Genomic DNA, 16,989 nt, shown 5'->3' on the forward strand with positions numbered 1-16,989 from the left:
ATTTCTAAAGCTTCTATTCTCTTCTTGTCCAAACTATTTATCGTCCATGTTTCACTTCCATACATGGCTACACTCCATACAAATACTTTCAGAAATGACTTCCTGACACTTAAATCTATAACTCGATATTAACAAATTTCTCTTCTTCAGAAACGCTTTCCTTGCCATTGCCAGTCTACATTTTATATCCTCTCTTCTTCGACCATCATCAGTTATTTCGCTCCCCAAATAGCAAAACACCTTTACTACTTCAAGTGTCTCATTTTCTAATCTAATTCCCTCAGCATCACTCGACTTAGTTCAACTACATTCCATTAACCTCGTTTTGCTTATGTTGATGTACATCTTATATCCTCCTTTCAAGACACTGTCCATTCCATTCAACTGCTCTTCCAAGTCCTTGGCTGTCTCTGACAGAATTACAATGTCATCGGCGAACCTCAAAGTTTTTATTTCTTCCCCATGGATTTTAATACCTACTCCGAATTTTTCTTTTGTTTCCTTTACTGCTTGCTCAATATACAGATTGAATAACATCAGGGAGAGGCTACAACCCTGTCTTACTCCCTTCCCAACCACTGCTTCCCTTTCATGCCCCTCGACTCTTATAACTGCCACCTGGTTTCTGTTCAAATTGTAAATAGCCTTTCGCTCCCTGTGTTTTACCTCTGCCACCTTTAGAATTTGAAAGAGAGTATTCCAGTCAACATTGTCAAAAGCTTTCTCTAATTCTACAAATGCTAGAATCGTAGGTTTGCCTTTCCTTAATCTTTCTTCTAAGAGAAGTCGTAAGGTGAGTATTGCCTCACGTGTTCCAGTATTTCTTCGGAATCCAAACTGATCTTCTCCGAGGTCAGCTTCTACTAGTTTTTCCATTCGTCTGAAAAGAATTCGTGTTAGTATTTTGCAGCTGTGGCTTGTTAAACTGATTGTTCGGTAATTTTCACATCTGTCAACACCTGCTTTCTTTGGGATTGGAATTATTATATTCTTCTTGAAGTCTGAGGGTATTTCGTCTGTTTCATACATCTTGCTCACCAGATGGTAGAGTTTTGTCAGGACTGGCTCTCCCAAGGCCGTCAGTAGTTCCAATGGAATGTTGTCTACTCCGGGGCCTTGTTTCGACTCAGGTCTTTCAGTGCTCTGTCAAACTCTTCACGCAGTATCGTATCTCCCATTGCATCTTCATCTACATCCTCTTCCATTTCCATAATATTGTCCTCAAGTACATCGCCCTTGTATAGACCCTCTATATACTCCTTCCACCTTTCTGCTTTCCCTTCTTTGCTTAGAACTGGGTCTCCATCTGAGCTCTTGATATTCATACAAGTGGTTCTCTTATCTCCAAAGGTCTCTTTAATTTTCCTGTAGGCAGTATCTACCTTACCCCTAGTGAGATAAGCCTCTACATCCTTAAATTTGTCCTCTAGCCATCCCTGCTTAGCCTTTTGCACTTCCTGTCGATCTCATTTTTGAGACGTTTGTATTCCTTTTTGACTGCATCATTTACTCCATTTTTATATTTTCTCCTTTCATCAATGAAATTCAATATTTCTTCTGTTATGCAAGGATTTCTACTAGCCCTCGTCTTTTTACCTACTTGATCCTCTGCTGCCTTCACTACTTCATCCCTCAAAGCTACCCAGTCTTCTTCTACTGTATTTCTTCCCCCCATTCCTGTCAATTGTTCCCTTATGCTCTCCCTGAAACTCTGTACAACCTCTGGTTCTTTCAGTTTATCCAGGTCCCATCTCCTTAAATTCCCACCTTTTTGCAGTTCCTTCAGTTTTAATCTACTGGTCATAACCAATAGATTGTGGTCAGAGTCCACATCTGCCGCTGGAAATGTCTTACAATTTAAAACGTGGTTCCTAAGTCTTTGTCTTACCATTATTGCGCATCTACAAAATATAAATATTATTGGCGGTGTGCGAAATAAATGTGCCGAAATCGGAGAAAAGCGTCCATCTTGGCTCGCTTCTAAAACAAATTGGTGCCTTCCCCTTGACAGAAATAACTGAGGGACTTTGTATATTACAGTCGATGCATCCGTTCACAGTACTTAATTTTAATTAATTCTTCATTAATTTATTTATTATGTTTCAAATTCTTCGTTTGTAAATGCCGTTCTTCCCACAGATGTACCTGTTTAAGTCCTAGACTATGAAAGTAGGCAATTAACGGAAACAGTGTAGAACAATTTCGTAGCATCTGCGCTAAGTTTTGGTAAAAATATTCAAATTTCATTATCTAATAAAACTGATTTCAAGATGTAATTCATAACCTCAATAAATAGCTTTCGTAATGTCATTAATGTTCTACGTAAACAAATGTAAACCAATGACATATTTTATTTTTATATTTTAGACGTTAAATCAATATTGGTCAATAAAATTAATTTTCAGTTGGAGCCATCGGAAAACGAAAGGCATACACAACTCCCTAACCCCCACCTCCCAAAGAAAAAAAATTGTAAATCCTCAGATGTGTTTTTGAATGCCTGGTTCAGGCACTTCCTTGGTTTTCGATTGGGAGAATCCCAATTCCATAGTTTAAAGCCGAAAATATTTTGTTTATCGTGTACCACATGATCTACAACTTTAATTGGTTGTCTGACTGGTTTGGGGGAGGGGACCAAACAGCGAGGTCACCGGTCCCATCAGGTTACGGAAGGATGGGGAAGGAATTCGGCCACGCCCTCTCAAAGGAACCATCCCGGCATTTGCCTGAAGCGATTTAGGGAAATCACGGAAAACATAAATCAAGATGGACGGAAGCGGATTTGAACAGTCGTGCTCCCGAATTCGAAACCAGTGTGCTAACCACTGCACCACGTCGTTCGGTACGCTTTTAATATACTTCACCTTCACAATCTTTAAGTTTCATAATTTCCTTTGTTATTGTAACAAATTCTCGATTTTTAGAGCCGGCCGCTGAGACCGAGCGGTTCTAGGCGCTTCAGTCTGGGACCGCACGACCGCTACGGTAGCAGATTCGAATGCTGCCTCGGGCATGGATGTGTCTGATGTCCTTAGGTTAGTTAGGTCTAAGTTCTAGGGGACTGATGACCTCAGATGTTAAGTTCCATAGTGCTCGGAGCCATGTGAACCTTCTTTTCGATTTTTAGAAACGAATTCGCATTAACCGGTTGACTAAAAAGACTTTCATCTCTAAGAGTAAAAGAGCAACATACAGACTTACCGTCATCTGACTGATAAATGTTCAAAATATGAAGGAACATATTTGATAATCATCATGAAATAAATCAGTGGAAATGGTAACCGGGAGAGCTTACTTCATGCAGCGGAAATCACTGAGTAAGAAAGAGATGCACGGTGCAGTTCCCACACGTAGCTACCAGCATTTCCGTCATTATCCGGATGTGTAAGAGTAATCACCAGCTTCCCCGTAAATACGTCCCTGCTCCCTCGGCAGGCCCGCGGGCATCCGGTAAAGGCAAAGAAAAATGCAGCACTCATTAGAGGTCATTAACGTCTTCAGCGCCATTCCTGTTTGGCAGGAAGACGCACGTTCATTGTCGACCTTCTTAACATTCCCCGGAGGTGTCTACGAGATTTTAATTAAAACCGCAACGCAACCGCTTTACATCTCAAAGTGTGGTCTTTGTCGGCGACCACGGCGGGCGAACAATTAGATTGCTTTGTGGCTGACGTCTCCATTGAGTGAGTCACGGTTCGTTAGGCTGGCGCTCGAGCGTGAAATACTGCGACGGAGCGCGCGATTAAAATCCCAGGCGCGCCGCAGGTATCCCCGGGCGATCACGAGCGCCGCGGCCGCCTTCGCCTAATCAAGCGCTGTCCTTTGAGGCCGCAGCCGTGTGTACGCCGCCGCCGCCGCCGACAACAACAACGCGCGGAAACGCCGGGCTGCCTGGCGCCGCCGCCTCTGCGTCCGCAGCGCGGCTCCGCCTCTGTCGCCAGTGTTTGCCTCCGATACCCGTGAAGCTACCGTCAGGGGCCCCGTGTTAAACAGATCCCAGGCCCAAACCCACAAACTACAACTACTCGTGTCTGTGCTCACTCCGTCTGTTATATTCCGATCCACGAACGATGGCTGTTCCCGCATGTCGATGCATTGTGGGGATTGCATTATTGATGATTTGACGATTCCAAATGACAGTTGCAGTAAGCGAATGCGCGTGCTTTGTGCTTGAAGAAAGCGTATATCATGCAAATTATGTCCTTCGTTTGCTTACTCAAAATTTACACTACTGGTCATTCAAATTGCTACACCACGAGGATGACGTGCTACAGACGCGAAATTTAACCGTCAGGAAGAAGATGCTGTGATACGCAAATGATTAGCTTTTCAGAGAAATTCACACAAGGTTGGCGCCGCTGGTGACACCTGCAGCGTGCTGACATGAGGAAAGTTTCCAGCCGATTTCTCATACAAAAACAGCAGTTGACCGGCGTTGCCTGGTGAAACGTTGTTGTGATGCCTCGTGTAAGGAGGGGAAGTGCGTACCATCACGTTTCCGTCTTTGATGAAGGTCTGATTGTAGCCTATCGCGATTGCGGTTTATCGTGTCGCGACATTGCTGCTCGCGTTGATCGAGATCCAATGACTGTTAGCAGAATATGGAATCGATAGGTTCAGGAGGGTAATACGGAACGCGTGCTGGATCCCAACGGCCTCGTATCAGTAGCAGTCGAGATGACAGACATGTTATCCGCACGGCTGTAACGGATCATGCAGCCACGTCTCGATCCCTGAGTCAACAGATGGGGACTTTTGCAAGACAACAACCATCTGCATGAACAGTTCGACGACGTTTCCAGCAGTAGGGAGAAGCTCGTTTCCATTTTTGTAGCGATGAATATGCTGAAGTTGGCTGGTTCAAATGGCTCTGAGCACTATGGGACTTAACATCTTAGGTCATCAGTCCCCTAGAACTTAGAACTACTTAAACCTAACTAACCTAAGGACATCACACAACACCCAGCCATCACGAGGCAGAGAAAATCCCTGACCCCGCCGGTAATCGAACCCGGGAACCCGGGCGTGGGAAGCGAGAACGCTACCGCACGACCACGAGATGCGGGCTGCTGAAGTTGTTTCTTCAGTTTCATGAGGTAGTGCAGTACACTTCAGAGTTGGTCGTTCCATCACGAGGGAGGATATCTAACAGAACAGCCCCTACAGAGTCCCAGAAAACCGTCGCCATGGTTTTCCCATCTGAGTGAACTTATTCTCTTGAGGAGGGGTGTTTTGGCGCCATTCAATGGACTGTCATTTTGTTTCCGCTTCGAAGTGATGAACCCACGTTTCAACGCCTTTGACGATATTCTACAAAAAAACTGTCACGATCAGCCTCGAAACGCGCAAGAATCTCCGCACTGACAGTCTTTCGTTGCCGTTTATGGTCTTCTAATAGGAAGGAAGACAGCCGGACACACACTTTTGTGTACCCCAACTGGTGCGCGGATATGTCAGCACTACCAACAGAGGCGTCCAGCTATGCAGCGAGGTGTTTGATGGTGATCTGACGATCAACTGGAATGAGAGTCACGGCTGTATGCGGCTGTCCGGCACACGGGAGATCGGACAGGTTTGCGCGACCTTGTTTCCATAATGAGGAACTCACCTTCCTTTGTCCGCCGCCAGGTCTCCACAGACAGTCTGCAAGCGCCTATGAATATCTGCAACGCTCTGATTTTTCTCCGAAAGAAACTCAATGACAGTTGTCTGCTTGGAACGCACCTCTGTTACAGACTCCGTACTGATGGCTACGTACAGCGCCGCCACGTATCCGAACCTCGTGAAACTATGAGGGCTGAAGAGGGAATATTCCACGATGTCCCACAATAAATTCCGCCTTTTCTTAACCGAAGTTGGCCGCAAAAAAGGTGGTGCACTGCTTCTTAGACGGCCCTCGTACAGAATTAGCTGTGCCATATACATAGTACGGCAGGATGTACAGACAGGCAAGTGAAATTCAAAAGAACCAAACAAAAACAACTTAAGTAGATAAGGAGGACTGAAATTAGGCGAGCTATGGCCCTCAGTGCTAAGTAAAGCATTCAGTAACAAACTCCCATGAGACACGTTGGCAAGCTTCCGCGACCTTAGGCACACGTCAGATGACGTCACGACCCGAGCGTTGTGCTATCACGTATAACAGTGTAGCCAAATGGTGCGCCGAAAGGCCAACTAGTGGAAAGTTTTGTAGGTTTTTGACAAGTCCTCCATATGTTGTCGAGGGTGCTGAATCCGAATAATCAATGCACCACCTAAATTTCGGCTCGGACATGAGTTAAAAATGGAGGAAGACAAGAAAGAATAGGACTTCTTCGGTTTTTCGCTTATAGCTTCTAACCAATGAAAATTTCCGAAAAATTGACCACTTACGAAAGTAGGAAGGATAAAATATGTTGCGAATAGAGTTAGTAGCGAACAAATAATAAATGTAAATCTCATGCATTATTCACGCACCTCACTGTTCGTAACGCCACATAGATTATGCGGAGCCGGCCGTTGTGGCCGAGCGGTTCTAGGCGCTTCAGTCTGGAACAGCGCGACTGCTAAGGTCAGGTTCGAATCCTGCCTCGGGCATGGATGTGTGTGATGTCCTTAGATTAGTTAGGTTTAAGTAGTTCTAAGTTCTAGCGGACTGATGACCTCAGATGTTGAGTCCCATAGTGCTCAGAGCCATTTGAACCATTTTTCATTATGTAGATAGGTCGTTATTAGTCCCACAGCAACCGCTGCGTGACAGTAAGGGTATGTGTACCAAGTTTGTTTGAAATCAGTGGAAAGGTTTAGGGAGGGATGTGAAACATACATACACGCATTTTTATAATATATATGGATTAATTTATTAACATTTCGGAGTGACTCATCGCCATGGTAACTACGGTGGGTCGTTTGCTGCTAAAAACTTAAAACAAAGCTGCAGAAATTCTCTTCGTCTTTTTCTGCAGCTTTTGCCAGAGCCATCATTTATCCTAATTTTTACGTAATTGCATTGCTAATTACAAAGCAACACATGTGGCACAAAATAAATTTTGGCGAAGTAAATCAAATTTTGCTGTATATTTAAGAGAAAAATAATAAGCGATAAGTAAGATCTCGATAGAAAAATTTTGTTAATGAATTGAAATCTGTCTGAAAATTGTATTGTATTTGGGTAATACTGTCTATTAGGCAAGGTTAATTTGGTGCCTGCGAACTGTTGGATCGCCGGCGTTCACGTCGAGTGCAGACAACGCTGCCATCGCGCAGGTAACGAGACAGCAGGTAACAAGAGGGTGCCAATTCGCTTTGGATTCTCGATTACTCGCCGCAATAATTACGGCTGGTGCTACATACGCCGACAGAGATCGCTGCTAATGGCCATGCCCTCAACGGAGCTAACCATATTCATCCGCAACTCCATGTAAGTAGGCGCCCAGAGCGATCCATGATACAAGGTACGGCACCTCACCAAACAACAAGAGGCAACAGCCAGAATTCACTTCCTTCTGCACCAAATCGAAGTAAGTGTGATGGAGCATCACAACAGACGCTGGGCCAAAATACTAGTAACACTGCAGTGAGGTGTTTTAATATGGGATGCCGTCTGCATTTTGAACAAGAAGCGGAAAAGACTGCCGCCATTGACAATGCTAGCTGACAACGTTCATATACCTATGGACAAGGGCAAGGTTCTGGTTAATACATTTGAAGCCAACTTCGACCCTTGCATGAGCCGATTACTCACGCCAATATCTATATGATGGAAGAACGTCTTCCAGTTTTCCTTGCTGCTGAGAGAGAAGATGAAGAAGAAGAGGAAGCTACCATCACAGAGCCGAAAGTCTAGCGGTACCTAAAAGCCCCTCTAAGAAGAAAGCTCAAGAGCACGATGCAATCAAAGCCTAGATGCTCAGAGCGGCACCCAGGAGCGATCACATACCACGCTTACACGTTCTCTACCATTATGCAGCAGAAAATATACCGCATATCGAGGAAACGAGCAGCTGCTGTTGTGGTTCCTAAACCTGGCATAAACCGGAGAGAACTAACGATCTACCAGGCAGTTAGTTACTGCCAAAGCTGAACCGATGCCTTTGACAATATCCACTTGCAACAGCTGGATCACTACCTCAAGCAAGTACCTCAAGCAAGACGACATCCTAGTTGAAGAACAAACTGACTTCTGTGTTCGACACTCCACCCCACATGAGCTGCTACGATTAGGAGAAGACGCCACGGTCACCTTCGATTACAAGGAATACTGAGGTATGGTTTTATTAGCAGTCACATGCGCTTTCGACATGGTGTGGCAACGTGCAATAATGTACAAGCTCTACACTGAAGGAATGGCTGCATCGTTGGTGGCGCTCCTCGCAGGTTACCTCGAGAGCAGAGCATTTCTTCGTCAGGATCGACACCGGTAAATCTGTGGCCCCCGAGAAATGATCACAGGAGAGCCACAAATGTCGGTCACGGAGCCTGTCGCCCACACAGCCTATACTGCCGACCTCCCTACGTCACCACTGTGAACCAAATATGTTTACGCACATGGCACCGCTTTACATTTGCCGTAGTTGGTTGCCACAAGCCATTCAAACGGTGGCACTAAGACGCCTACACCGATCTCGATCCCTTGACAGCAGATTGGAGCATTAGTTTTAACGTCGCCGAATGCTTGACAATGCAACTGACCAAGAGTACCCTCCAAGCATCAACAACATTCTACTCACCAACAGACCGACCACGTGGACACTAACGGTGAAATATCTTGGAGTGACAGTGGGCCGCCTTGTACTTTGGAAACATCATGCTTACGGTGTCCACAAGAAGACAACCAACAACGAGGGCGCCCTTTATCCGCTCAGCAATGAGGCATCTGCTCTCTCCGTTAAATGCGGTGTTCACTCATCACGCAGCGTCAGGCAAGCACGCGCTCGTCAGATTCAAGGAGTTGCAAAGCAGATTTATGACACGGCGACGAACTACCAAGATTCTAGGATTGGTGGCCCTGGCAGGCGCAATGAACCCAATGATCGCTAAAAGCTAAAGCCAAGCTCCACACATACATAAAACATCGTGATGAAATAAACACGCAACACATAATAGTAGATACGCATCTGCTAAACACTGCAGTGTAAGTACATTACAATAACCCTCTAGAAGATGCAGAAGACATAACGAACCTTGCAAACCTAAAATGGTCTAGTTGGTGGAACCATGGACACAATTCAGATAGAAGCTCAACTGTAAAAGTAACAGATGATATTAAGAAGTTTCAGCTATTTGTTTTTGGCAGCTTGTCTACAAGTGGATATTATGAGTAAAAGTATACAAATTTTCCAATGCAAATGTATGTCTTCGTGAATGTAGAGCAAAGGTCAACCACGTTTTCACTATCTACTAAGGGAAGCACAATGCTCATCAAAAGGCGGTAAAAAAAATGGCTCTGAGCACTGTGGGACTCAACATCTGAGGTAATCAGTCCCCTAGAACTTAGAACTACTTAAACCTAACTAACCTAAGGACATCACACACATCCATGCCCGAGGCAGGATTCGAACCTGCGACGATAGCGGTCATGCGGTTCCAAACTGAAGGGCCTAGAACCGCACAGCCACAACGGCCGGCCAAAGGCGGTGAAGCGAAGACATGATTAATGAGAGGCAAGTGATACAGTTGATTCATTTTGTACACAAATGTGCATGAAAAGAATAATGGCAAATACGTAACATTTGAAAAAGGTATCAAACAAAAACATTCATACAAATATCCAAGTACAAAAGATAGTATCCAACACATGATCCCAATTTACAAAATGAAAAGCTGATTATTAATAAATGTAATCAAAAAATATTGAAACATATTAAACAACAATATTTAAAACCGCTACATACAGGTCAATCGCTGATAAAAAAAAAAGTGAGACGCCAGTAAAATTTCTAGCAATGAACAACTCCGCAATTATTAAAACACTCATAATAATATACCAAAAACGGCAAATTATAAATTATGTATACTGATCAGTCAGAACATTATGACCACCTATCTGAAAGACAGTATGTCCATCTCAGACACGGATAACACCTGCGACGCGTCGTGGTATGGAAGCCATGATATCTTGGAAGTCGCTACACACAAGTAGCCCAATTCCCGTAAACACCGGGGACGTGGATGATAAGCTTTGACGCCATCAATCATATCACAGATGCGTTCGGTCAGCTCATGATCCGGCAAGTTGTGGGGCCAACACATCAATTGGAACTCGCCGCTGTTTTCTTCGAAATACTCCATCACGCTCCTTCCCTTGTAACAAGCGCATTATTTTGTTGAAAAATTCCACTGTCGTCAGCAAACGTATCGTCATGAACGGGTGTACATGGTCTGCGGTGCAGCGTACGACATGTTCTGGGGAACATTCAAGTTGATATCCGTGGGTAAAGCGCAGCTCGTGCAATGCACCGTGACGGCCAAAGCATATTGCAGCCGTCGCCACCTTCACTGCGTCCCGCAGTAGAGGTGTCGAGGAGCTGTTCCCCTATGAGACGAAGGATTGACGCCCACCCTTCGTCATGGTGGAGAAGGTATCGGGATTCATCAGACCACGCAACACTCCGCCATGTGGCAACGTCCAGAGCCGAAGGTCACAGGCCTATTTCAAAAGCAGGTGCCGATGCCATGGTGTTAACGCTGACAAATGCATGGGACGTCGGCTAAGCAGGCCCATCCTTAATAGTGTTCGTTGCCCTGTGTGTGTTCGGACAGATTACTAATCTTCCCAGTATTAAAGACATGTTGGTCCCGCTATAGCTGGCTGATTCTACTGTTTTATAAGTCCACCCAGTTGAGCCGTAGTAAAATTTGCTGTTTTGAAGAGCGCGCCGCAGCGCGTAGTGTACAGCAGTCGCCCTCCGTTGCTGGCGGTGGCGCCGCTGTGACAATCGCAGCTTTGGTGTCTCCCTCTGGTGTGAAAGGGGAAAGGTAGCCTGTTGACGTGCATGTAAGGGGCGCTATGAGTTCGGCAGTCAGTCGGTCGTGTGGAGTACCAATCAGTCAGTCGGAGGCAGTTGATCAGCCAGGGCAGTCTTTCAGTCTGGGCGAGTCTGGTCAGTTTGCTCAGCCAAGTTAGTCTGGGTCTGTCTCTCGTCCGCATTGGTGAAGCGGTTAGTGTGTGCCGGTCCTCCGGAGTGCTAGTATGTGTTAGGCCGCCAGTCTCCTCGAGTTTGCTCAGGCAATGAGCACAGGTGATCGGATCGATCGGTTGGTCGGTCGCGCAATGCGACACAAGATGACTTGTCCGCCTGGAGCGTCGGCGCATGTGAGGTCGCCACGTGAGTCCACTGGCCGTTTCGTATAGCGTGGGATATTGGCTTCACGGCCGAAACGAGAGCAACAGGAGTCAACCCACGACGTCGGCCTGGCCGGTGCGAGCTGCGACGCCGTGAGACGGGAGATCGGCGCGCCTTCCTGCGTCCGTTAAAGCGGCTGGCAGCGGACGGTTCGGGAGAGCGTTTTGGGGGTGCTGCGCCAGGTCTTCGCCAGACATCGCAGCTTATTAGAAGTGACTGGACACAGGTTGTGTCATTTAGTTGTTAAATTCTTCTTGTTTTATTGGGCAGTCTCTTCTCCCCAGCCTGCTCGTCTGTCTCTCGTCCGCATTTGTTAGGTAGTGTTTGTCTGTCTGTCTGTCGTACGTTAATAGTTGCCCCTGTCATGTTTGTCGGATTCGGTTGACGAATTTATTGGTTACTATCTTGCTTATCATCTTGCGAGGTGGTACATGTGTAATGTAGAGCATGTTGAACATTTGAAGTAAGTCTGCATTTTGTGGGATTTATTTAAATAGTTATTTTAGTTTATAAGCTTGCCACCATTCCACCGTAAGAGCCCTTAAAAAATTGCACTTTCAGTGGCAAATATTTTGAGGGTTGTACACTTTCTATCCTCTTATGGGGTGCATAGGTTACATGTTTGTGTGAGTTGTAAAAATTTCTTTAAAAGTAATCTGGTGTGTTGCACATTTGCACCAATGCACTCATTCAGAGGTTGTTGTGAGCGGTCATGACTACGGCCGTGTTGAAAGGCAGCAGGCAAGCTTCGCAGCCAAAAGGCTCCTACTGTTGATATTGTTCTTTGCCTCTAAATAAAACTGTAACTTGATATTTCGAGGGTGCTTTTCTGCTTATAATTATAAATCTGCTTTGATAACGCTTTTAGCAATAAAATTAACATTTGTTAAATTGTGACGTCCTAATTCGAGTGTGCTTTCAGCTTATAATTTTAAACCTGTTTTGAAAAAGCTTTTAGGAATAAATTCACATTTATTAAAAGTAATTTTCCATCTGTTACTTTCTTGCAAGTAGTTCCACGCTCACGTAGTGTGATTAAATGTAACAATGTTCTTGATAAATTGCCAGCAAATAAAATAAATTATCTTTAAGAAATAAATTTTGAAAGTTAAAAATCTAAGTTCACCAGCCTACGGCGTCCGATATCTGTAATAAGAGGTGAATGACCAACAGCAAAAATGCGGGCATGGTTTCACCTCGGTATTGCTACGTGTTGGAACACTGACCACACCACACCTAATCAGCAGACAACAGACACAGTTTCCGAAATGCTAGTCCCGAGATCCAACGACACAAATATCTACGTTGTGACTAACATAAATACATGGCGCAAATGCCCCATTCCACACACAGACAGACCACTCAACATACTGCATCATCGGTGCACAAGACCGGCTAAAAAGATATAAATTCAAATGATCATCTTATTCCAGCAGTTCAGTATATACTTACATACAGCCATAAATTCCAAAGACCGACATACAGCCATAAATCAAAAAGATCGACTTGGCCGACTTAGCTCGACTGACGCTCGCTGACGCTCGGGTAGAACACTATTCATACGACAGCATAACGACATTCAACTACGAGAAACATGAGGATGATGCACTGACCTCGATACGTCTGAGTATGTACAGGCACACAGGAAAGGCTCATGCGACGTCCTGACTCTCTGCAGACGTAGAGTAGCGCATCAGGAAGGGTACACTTGGCAAGTGTTGATTTGAGCGAGCACACCGCCAGCTTTAGCGCCAGTCAGCCTCTGTGGCCTAATGGATAAGGCATCGGTCTCCTAAACCGGGGATTGTGGGTTCGAGTCCCACCAGAGGTACACGTTTTACTCACTGGGGCAAAATCACTCTCACCACATACAGCTGTAATAGTTGAGAAAGCTGGCGTTTCTGAGTGCTTACAGGTATCACAGGTATGACGACGATATGAAAATACGCACTTACTGACAACCAAAAACGAAACGACGGCCATTATCAATCGACCTATTAGCAGCGGAAGTGTTTCAAAGCGTGATGGCGCTGTGAAAGGAAACGCTATTTTGAAATTGCTTGTTGGTAAACAGTATGACCCATATGAATAGTCACTTACCTGTCTTGTGTGCAGGACTTACAGTTCAGAGAGGGAATAGCCTAAGACGGCAGGTATAAGAATTGCCAGCAGAAAGTAGGTGCCTGGACTTCGATACGTCTGAGTATGTACAGGCACACAGGAAAGGCTCATGCGACGTCCTGACTCTCTGCAGACGTAGAGTAGCGCATCAGGAAGGGTACACTTGGCAAGTGTTGATTTGAGCGAGCACACCGCCAGCTTTAGCGCCAGTCAGCCTCTGTGGCCTAATGGATAAGGCATCGGTCTCCTAAACCGGGGATTGTGGGTTCGAGTCCCACCAGAGGTACACGTTTTACTCACTGGGGCAAAATCACTCTCACCACATACAGCTGTAATAGTTGAGAAAGCTGGCGTTTCTGAGTGCTTACAGGTATCACAGGTATGACGACGATATGAAAATACGCACTTACTGACAACCAAAAACGAAACGACGGCCATTATCAATCGACCTATTAGCAGCGGAAGTGTTTCAAAGCGTGATGGCGCTGTGAAAGGAAACGCTATTTTGAAATTGCTTGTTGGTAAACAGTATGACCCATATGAATAGTCACTTACCTGTCTTGTGTGCAGGACTTACAGTTCAGAGAGGGAATAGCCTAAGACGGCAGGTATAAGAATTGCCAGCAGAAAGTAGGTGCCTGGACTTCGATACGTCTGAGTATGTACAGGCACACAGGAAAGGCTCATGCGACGTCCTGACTCTCTGCAGACGTAGAGTAGCGCATCAGGAAGGGTACACTTGGCAAGTGTTGATTTGAGCGAGCACACCGCCAGCTTTAGCGCCAGTCAGCCTCTGTGGCCTAATGGATAAGGCATCGGTCTCCTAAACCGGGGATTGTGGGTTCGAGTCCCACCAGAGGTACACGTTTTACTCACTGGGGCAAAATCACTCTCACCACATACAGCTGTAATAGTTGAGAAAGCTGGCGTTTCTGAGTGCTTACAGGTATCACAGGTATGACGACGATATGAAAATACGCACTTACTGACAACCAAAAACGAAACGACGGCCATTATCAATCGACCTATTAGCAGCGGAAGTGTTTCAAAGCGTGATGGCGCTGTGAAAGGAAACGCTATTTTGAAATTGCTTGTTGGTAAACAGTATGACCCATATGAATAGTCACTTACCTGTCTTGTGTGCAGGACTTACAGTTCAGAGAGGGAATAGCCTAAGACGGCAGGTATAAGAATTGCCAGCAGAAAGTAGGTGCCTGGACTTCGATACGTCTGAGTATGTACAGGCACACAGGAAAGGCTCATGCGACGTCCTGACTCTCTGCAGACGTAGAGTAGCGCATCAGGAAGGGTACACTTGGCAAGTGTTGATTTGAGCGAGCACACCGCCAGCTTTAGCGCCAGTCAGCCTCTGTGGCCTAATGGATAAGGCATCGGTCTCCTAAACCGGGGATTGTGGGTTCGAGTCCCACCAGAGGTACACGTTTTACTCACTGGGGCAAAATCACTCTCACCACATACAGCTGTAATAGTTGAGAAAGCTGGCGTTTCTGAGTGCTTACAGGTATCACAGGTATGACGACGATATGAAAATACGCACTTACTGACAACCAAAAACGAAACGACGGCCATTATCAATCGACCTATTAGCAGCGGAAGTGTTTCAAAGCGTGATGGCGCTGTGAAAGGAAACGCTATTTTGAAATTGCTTGTTGGTAAACAGTATGACCCATATGAATAGTCACTTACCTGTCTTGTGTGCAGGACTTACAGTTCAGAGAGGGAATAGCCTAAGACGGCAGGTATAAGAATTGCCAGCAGAAAGTAGGTGCCTGGACTTCGATACGTCTGAGTATGTACAGGCACACAGGAAAGGCTCATGCGACGTCCTGACTCTCTGCAGACGTAGAGTAGCGCATCAGGAAGGGTACACTTGGCAAGTGTTGATTTGAGCGAGCACACCGCCAGCTTTAGCGCCAGTCAGCCTCTGTGGCCTAATGGATAAGGCATCGGTCTCCTAAACCGGGGATTGTGGGTTCGAGTCCCACCAGAGGTACACGTTTTACTCACTGGGGCAAAATCACTCTCACCACATACAGCTGTAATAGTTGAGAAAGCTGGCGTTTCTGAGTGCTTACAGGTATCACAGGTATGACGACGATATGAAAATACGCACTTACTGACAACCAAAAACGAAACGACGGCCATTATCAATCGACCTATTAGCAGCGGAAGTGTTTCAAAGCGTGATGGCGCTGTGAAAGGAAACGCTATTTTGAAATTGCTTGTTGGTAAACAGTATGACCCATATGAATAGTCACTTACCTGTCTTGTGTGCAGGACTTACAGTTCAGAGAGGGAATAGCCTAAGACGGCAGGTATAAGAATTGCCAGCAGAAAGTAGGTGCCTGGACTTCGATACGTCTGAGTATGTACAGGCACACAGGAAAGGCTCATGCGACGTCCTGACTCTCTGCAGACGTAGAGTAGCGCATCAGGAAGGGTACACTTGGCAAGTGTTGATTTGAGCGAGCACACCGCCAGCTTTAGCGCCAGTCAGCCTCTGTGGCCTAATGGATAAGGCATCGGTCTCCTAAACCGGGGATTGTGGGTTCGAGTCCCACCAGAGGTACACGTTTTACTCACTGGGGCAAAATCACTCTCACCACATACAGCTGTAATAGTTGAGAAAGCTGGCGTTTCTGAGTGCTTACAGGTATCACAGGTATGACGACGATATGAAAATACGCACTTACTGACAACCAAAAACGAAACGACGGCCATTATCAATCGACCTATTAGCAGCGGAAGTGTTTCAAAGCGTGATGGCGCTGTGAAAGGAAACGCTATTTTGAAATTGCTTGTTGGTAAACAGTATGACCCATATGAATAGTCACTTACCTGTCTTGTGTGCAGGACTTACAGTTCAGAGAGGGAATAGCCTAAGACGGCAGGTATAAGAATTGCCAGCAGAAAGTAGGTGCCTGGACTTCGATACGTCTGAGTATGTACAGGCACACAGGAAAGGCTCATGCGACGTCCTGACTCTCTGCAGACGTAGAGTAGCGCATCAGGAAGGGTACACTTGGCAAGTGTTGATTTGAGCGAGCACACCGCCAGCTTTAGCGCCAGTCAGCCTCTGTGGCCTAATGGATAAGGCATCGGTCTCCTAAACCGGGGATTGTGGGTTCGAGTCCCACCAGAGGTACACGTTTTACTCACTGGGGCAAAATCACTCTCACCACATACAGCTGTAATAGTTGAGAAAGCTGGCGTTTCTGAGTGCTTACAGGTATCACAGGTATGACGACGATATGAAAATACGCACTTACTGACAACCAAAAACGAAACGACGGCCATTATCAATCGACCTATTAGCAGCGGAAGTGTTTCAAAGCGTGATGGCGCTGTGAAAGGAAACGCTATTTTGAAATTGCTTGTTGGTAAACAGTATGACCCATATGAATAGTCACTTACCTGTCTTGTGTGCAGGACTTACAGTTCAGAGAGGGAATAGCCTAAGACGGCAGGTATAAGAATTGCCAGCAGAAAGTAGGTGCCTGGACTTCGATACGTCTGAGTATGT

The 16,989-nt window shown here is 45.7% G+C and overlaps 7 non-coding genes across 7 annotated transcripts; all 7 read left to right on the forward strand.

Annotated features, from left to right (window-relative positions):
- The first annotated feature begins 13,082 nt into the window (after positions 1-13,082).
- On the forward strand, positions 13,083-13,155 carry Trnar-ccu. The gene has a single exon. It is a non-coding gene; the product is annotated as a tRNA-Arg (tRNA).
- Positions 13,156-13,658: 503 nt separating this feature from the next.
- Trnar-ccu lies at positions 13,659-13,731 on the forward strand. Its single transcript has one exon. It is a non-coding gene; the product is annotated as a tRNA-Arg (tRNA).
- A 503-nt stretch (positions 13,732-14,234) lies between these two features.
- Positions 14,235-14,307, forward strand: Trnar-ccu. The gene has a single exon. It is a non-coding gene; the product is annotated as a tRNA-Arg (tRNA).
- A 503-nt stretch (positions 14,308-14,810) lies between these two features.
- Trnar-ccu lies at positions 14,811-14,883 on the forward strand. Its single transcript has one exon. It is a non-coding gene; the product is annotated as a tRNA-Arg (tRNA).
- Positions 14,884-15,386: 503 nt separating this feature from the next.
- Trnar-ccu lies at positions 15,387-15,459 on the forward strand. Its single transcript has one exon. It is a non-coding gene; the product is annotated as a tRNA-Arg (tRNA).
- A 503-nt stretch (positions 15,460-15,962) lies between these two features.
- Trnar-ccu lies at positions 15,963-16,035 on the forward strand. Its single transcript has one exon. It is a non-coding gene; the product is annotated as a tRNA-Arg (tRNA).
- A 503-nt stretch (positions 16,036-16,538) lies between these two features.
- Positions 16,539-16,611, forward strand: Trnar-ccu. The gene has a single exon. It is a non-coding gene; the product is annotated as a tRNA-Arg (tRNA).
- The last annotated feature ends 378 nt before the right edge of the window (positions 16,612-16,989 follow it).

The sequence above is a fragment of the Schistocerca piceifrons genome, chromosome 1, assembly GCF_021461385.2.
Source record: "Schistocerca piceifrons isolate TAMUIC-IGC-003096 chromosome 1, iqSchPice1.1, whole genome shotgun sequence".
Taxonomy (NCBI): domain Eukaryota; kingdom Metazoa; phylum Arthropoda; class Insecta; order Orthoptera; family Acrididae; genus Schistocerca; species Schistocerca piceifrons.